The sequence below is a fragment of the Dermacentor silvarum genome, chromosome 2 (genome assembly GCF_013339745.2).
Source record: "Dermacentor silvarum isolate Dsil-2018 chromosome 2, BIME_Dsil_1.4, whole genome shotgun sequence".
NCBI lineage: Eukaryota > Metazoa > Arthropoda > Arachnida > Ixodida > Ixodidae > Dermacentor > Dermacentor silvarum.
In genome coordinates this window covers 100,052,405-100,058,983 of record NC_051155.1, presented here as the reverse complement: position 1 = coordinate 100,058,983, position 6,579 = coordinate 100,052,405, and positions in this window count along the sequence as shown.

Genomic DNA, 6,579 nt, shown 5'->3' with positions numbered 1-6,579 from the left:
GTTGGATAATGGAGCGGTCTGCAACGTATACGTTTAATCTACTGATCATTTCTGCTTTAATTTTCGTCCACGATTCGTCGTTTCCAAAGATGTGCGTCAGGTAAAAGCGAAATGCCTCACCGGTGAAGTAATCATTAAAGTTGGCGACCATCTCCCTTTCCGACCATGACGCAGCGGATGCGTGGAGCTCGAATTGGCGGAACCAATATTTCACGGGCCCATCGTCCACTGATCCGGTGCACTTGGGTATGTCCAGAGCTTCCGGTGATGCGGTCATGATGCTGGTGGGTGCAGGTGGTCGATCTCTGCGATTGGGGTTCACGGCGTGGCGTTGTGAGCCAGATGTGGTGGCTGCCAGGTCATTTATCCTGCCGACTTGTGTGACGCGAGCAGGAGGTTGCGGACGGAGACAAACATGGTCGCCCGAACGCTGCCTTTATTCTTCGTCTTCCTCTTTCACCCCTATTACACTGCACCATTTTTGTGCGTTTCGTCACATATATAAACAATGAAACCTCGTTGATACGATTCTGCGTAATACGTTTTTCGGGATCAGATGTTTCTTTTTCGTTTCCTGGCCAACGCCCCATGGGAACAATCTATTTTCATGCGGTTGTTACGATCGCGTGTTCACCTGAAATTGGATGATACGACTGCAAACTGGTATTTCTGAAACTGGTAGCTTTATATTCAAGTGTGCTGGATTAAATTACATTCCTACCACCCCCGAACAACGTGTTAAGGGCCGGTGACACTAGCGGGGAAAAAAATAACAGCATATTCACGAAGTGAATGATGATGAGTGGGCGAAGCACCCGGGGATCATTCGGGTAAACCACAGCTACGGACGAGAGATAAAGAGAGCGCGCGTCGGGAACGAACCGCCCTTGTGCAATGCAGCGCCCCTAGCTACGGACGAGAAAGAGAGCGCGCGTCGGGAACGAACGCCCTTGTGCACCGCAGTGCCCCTAGCTACGGACGAGAAAGTTAGAGAGCGCGCGTCGGGAACGAGAGAAAGAGAAGGCAAGTCGGGAACGAACGCCCTTGTGCACCGCAGCGCCCCTAGCTACGGACGAGAGAGAAAAACGCCGGAAGCGTTCTCCGGAAGCCGGAAGCTGGCTTCCAGAACCGGAAGCGGAACCGGAAGTGGAAACGGAAGCGGAAGTCGGCTTCCGGTTATACTATACATATACATATATAAGTATATATGCGTATACCATACATACATAGCGGTCTCCATGCCAACCAGAGCTACGGACTTACGCCATCTAGTGAACACTTCATAAAACTACAGGTGGCTACCACTTACGCCATCTATTGAGCAATTCACAAACTAGAGGTGGCTACATACTACTACTACTAGTAATACTACTACTACTACAGAGGAGGGAACGACCCACACCCTAAGGAGCTTCGCCCCTAAAACGCGTTCTGCGCGCCCGCGGCGGCAAAACGCGCGCCACAAGAACTTCCGCGGAGCAGGTTCTTCGTGCCGTGGGAGGGATCGGTCCTGGACCAATTTAAATTGCCACGCGCCGCGGCGGCAAACGAGCCGCGAGCGAAGCAGACCAATGAGAGCTGCCCCCTTCAGTGATGTATGCACGGGCACGGACGGTCTGGAGGCGCGCGCTCGCTCTTAAGGGGGCGGTCCCACGCCGGTGGCACGAGCCCCCCGTTTTCAGTACTTTTGGAGCAACCGTGGCGGCTCTTCTACTAACGATATAAAGTTGTCTTATATGGCATAAGAAAGCCTAATTCTTGTAGATTCCAACTATATATATTATAAAAATATTGATTAATGCGATTTAGAAATAAATGTTCAAGAATAAGTATGAGATACATGGTTTTTCCGAACTGTGTCTCAGTTGTGACCATATTTAGAAGAAACTACCGCATTTACTGCATCGCGGCTTGCTCTGTAGCTTTAGGACATATTTATCTATTTCCTAAACGCAGCAAAATACTGTTGAATTTTTACATTTTTTTATAATTTGCTTTTGAAGATTGCCAAATATCGCAATCTTCTATTGTAAACAGCCCGGCAACTACGCACCCAAGGAAGCTAAATTTTGGATAAATTAGAGCTCAAGGAATTTCAATTTAGGACGCAAAATTTCATTTTGCGTTTCATTTCCCCCCAATGTCTCGCAACGTTGGGTGCCTCGCACGCGGCAAAAGACCGCGCACTTCCGCCCGCTTTCTTCCCTTTCACGCGGACGGGATTGAGCCGCGCTCGTCGGCTCCCGTCGCACGCTTTCACTCGTACATACAGCGTAGGGCGCGCGGCGACGGTGTTTTCGCCCTTGGACTTAAAACGGAACCTCACGGCGACGACGACGGCGACTGCAGAAATTTGCCTAGAGTGTTCATACAATTGCGCAATAAAAATAAAAGTTTCGGGGCCGCGATTTTTGATGCACCGAGCAAACGAGGGCTCCTCGCCATGATGGCGTAGTGGCTATGACGTTGCGCTACTATGCCCGAGGGTGCGGGATCGAATCCCGACCGCGGCGGCCGCATTTCGACGGGGGTGAAATGCAATAATACCCGTGTGCCGTGCATTGCGTGCACGTTAACGAACCCGAGGTGGTCAAAGATAATCCGGAGTGCCCCACTACTGCGTGCCTCATAATTTACTCGTGGTTATGGCACGTAAAAGCCGACAAAACAAAAAAAAATGATCAGCCATTCCACTCTGTGAAGGTGGATGACCAGCGTAGCTGTTTAGCCCACGACGCAGAGGAAGTGACAGAATTTTTAACAACGGTAAGAACACATTTGTTGTCTTGTCGGTGTCATTGTGACGATAGGTACACACACACTTTCTTGTATCACCTCTTTTAATATTCATCATGATTATCATCAGCCTATATTTATGTCCACTGCAGGACGAAGGCCTCTCCCTGCGATCTCCAATCACCTCTGTCTTGCGCTAGCTGATTCCAACTTGCGCCTGCAGATGTCCTAATTTCATCACCCCACCTAGTTTTCTGCGGTCCTCGACTGCGCTTACCTTCTCTTGGTACGCATTCTGTAACTCTAATGGCCCACCGGTTATCCATCCTATGCATTACATGGCCTGCCCAGCTCTATATTTTCCTCTGAATTTCAACTAGAATATCGGCTATCCCCGTTTGCTCTCTGATCCACGCCGCTCTCTTCCTGTCTCTTAACTTAGGCCTAACATTTTTCGTTCTATCGCTCTTTGTGCGGTACTTAACTTGTTCTCGAGCTTCATTGTTAACCTCCAAGTTTCTTCCCTATATGTTAGCACCCTTAGAATGCAATGATTGTACACTTTTCCTTTCAATGATAGTGGTAAGCTCACAGTCAGGATTTGGTAATGCCTGCTGTATGCACTCTCACACAATTTTATTCTTCTGTAAATTTCCTTCTCGTGATCAGGGCGCCCTGTGAGTAGGCTGTAGAGGCTGACTGACGATCCTGAATTCTTCTTCCCTTGCCAGGCTATTGAACATTATCTTTGTCTTCTGCGTATTAATCTTCAACCACACTCTTGCACTTTCTCAATTAAGGTCCTCAATCATTTGTTGTAATTCGTCCCCATTGTTGCTGAATTGGACAATGTCATATGCAAACCGAAGCTTGCTGAGATATTCGCCGTTGATTCTAACTCCTAAGCCTTCCCAGTCTAACAGCTTGAATACTTCTTCTAAGCATGCAGTGAATAGCATAGGAGAGATTTTGTCTCCTTGCCTGACTCTTTTCTTGATAGGTCTCGTTCTACTTGCCCTGTGGAGAACCTAGTTATCTGTGGAATCCTTATAGATATCTGCCAAGATATTCACGTATGCCTCCTGTACTCCTTGATTACGCAATGCCTATATGACTGCTGGTATCTCTACTGAATCAAATGTCTGATCCTAATCTATGATAGCCATATAGAGAGGTTGCTTGTGCTCCGCAGATTTCTCGATTACCTGATTGATGACATGGATATGATCCATCGTAGAATATTCCTTTCTGAAGCCAGCCTGTCCTCTTGGTTGGCTCAAGTGGTGTTGCTCTGATTCTAATAAAATTATCTTGGTGAATATTTTATACAATACTGAAAGCAAGCTAATGGGTTTAAAATTCTTCAAATATTTACCATCTCTCTTCCTATGAATTAGTATAATGTTGGCGTGCTTCCAGCTCTCTGGTACACCTTAAGTTGTCAGGCGTTGCGTATAAAGGGCCGCAATCTTTTTAAGCATATCTCCTCCATGTTTGACTAAATCGACTGTTATTCCATCTTCTGGTCATGTCTTGCAAGGCCCTTCTAACTTCATAGCTAGTTATAGAAGGGGCATCTGTATCCTGTTCATCACTACTTTGAATGAATATAGCTTGGCTGCTCTGGGACTGTACAGGGCAGTATAGAATTCTTCCGCTGCTCTTACTATGACATAGAAATTGCTGATGATATTACCCTGCTTATATTTCAGTGCATATATCTTGCCTTTTCCCTACGCCAAGTTTTCTTCTCACTAATTTCATGCTGCGTCCATATTGTTGCGCGTATGACGAGTCACTTAGACGAGCAACTATTTACAGATTACATTTACAGCAGCGGTTTCAGCGCGAGTTCAGTTCGTTCTTCTTCCTCTTTGCTCGAGCGATGGCGCCCGCGCGACTCGCTCAAACCACCACATACAACACGCGTGTAGCATTATCCCCGGCGGCAGAAGCGACGTCTCGGAGCGTCCAAATGTCATCACTGGGAGGGTAATACTTCTTCAGTCGTGTAACGTGCACGATATCACTGGACTGGGAAGCAGATGGGGCGGCAGGGGCGATTTCGTAGGTGACTGGAGTCACAGCACGAAACAATCGGTATGGTCCTGTGTAGCGAGACAGCAGTTTTTCTGACAGGCTGACCTGACACGACGGAGACCATAGAAGCACCAAAGAACCAGGTGGGAAGTGCATGTCTCGGTGTCGCTGGTCGTATACACAAACGCCTTTGACTCTCTTGGGAATTCAGAAGGCGGTCGCTTGCGTGGGCAGCGCGGGCGATGGCATCAAGTGCATATTCACTGGTCGGTGCCGCGTGAACGGGGAGGGTTGTGTCGAGGGGCAGTGCTGGTTCTCGACCGAACAGAAGGAAAAATGGGGAATAACCGGCTGTGTCGTGGTGCGAGGAACTATAAGAAAACGTGTGAAACGGTAGAGCGAGGTCCCAGTCAGTGTGGTCTGAAGAGACATACTTCGCGAGCATGTCTGTGAGAATGCGGTTGAGACGCTCCGTGAGGCCATTTGTTTGCGGATGGTATGACGTGGATAGCTTGTGCCTCGTTGCACAGGACTGCTGGATGTCTGCGATAACTTTTGATAGGAATGTCCAGCCACGGTCTGTGAGAAGTTGTCGTGGAGCTCCATGCAATAAAATCACGTCGCGTTGAAGAAAACCGGCGACATCTGTGGCGCAGCTTGTAGGAAGCGCTCGGGTGATTGCGTAGCGCGTGGCGTAATCCGTAGCCACAGCGATCCACCTCTTCCCAGAGGTAGATAGAGGAAAAGGGCCAAATAACTCCAAACCAACCCGAAAGAATGGCTCCGCATGAATTTCGAGCGGTGTAAGGTACCCGGCATGGAGCGTCGATGGTGTCTTGCGTCGCTGGCATTTCTCACACGCAGCTATGTATCTTCGAACGGAGCGAGCAAGCCCTGGCCAAAAGAAGCGTCGGCGGATCCGGTCGTAGGTACGTGACACACCGAGGTGGCCGGCAATGGGGAGGTCGTGAAGTTTGGAGAAAACAGCCGAGCGAAGGTGTTTAGGGATCACAAGGAGTAATGCTGGGCCGTCGGGGTGAACGTTGTGAGGGTATAGTACGCCACCTTGAAGTATGAATAAGCGTAGGAAACTGTCGGCAAGTGACGATTCCAGGTGGTCAATGATGACACGCAAGGACGGGTCGCTGCTCAGCTCGCCGGCGACATGGAGCAGTGGAAAAACAGAGAGAACGCAGGCGTCGATGTCAGTATCAAAACGTTGCGGTAAGGTCTTCGACTGGGTAGCTAGAGAGGCAGTCTGCGTCCTGGTGTTGGCGTCCCGACTTGTAAGTCACTGTGTAGGGATATTCTTGTAGTCAGAGGACCCAATGACCAAGCCGGCCAGTAGGATCCTTGAGCGACGAAAGCCAGCCGAGCGCATGATGCTCTGTGATTACTTAGAAGGGCTTGCCATATAAATATGGGCGGTTCCTTTGAAACAGTCCAGATGAGAGCAAGACGTTCGCGCTCAGTAATCGAATAGTTGCGCTCTGCATATGTCAGGAGCCGGCTAGCGTAGGCTATAACACGGTCGTGTCCATGTTGGCGTTGTGCTAAGACGGCTCCGATTCCATAACCACTGGCATCGGTTCGGACCTCTGTAGATGCGGACGGGTCAAAGTGGGCCAAGACAGGTGGATTGGTGAGAATCGTGATAAGGCTTGAAAACTCGGCAGCCTGAGGGGAACCCCTCGTAAAAGGCACGTCTTTCTTCAGAAGTTCATCGAGCGGTCCAGCAATTTCTGCGAAATCTTTCACGAACCGTCTGAAATAACAGAGCCCCACAAAACTCCGGACGTCTTT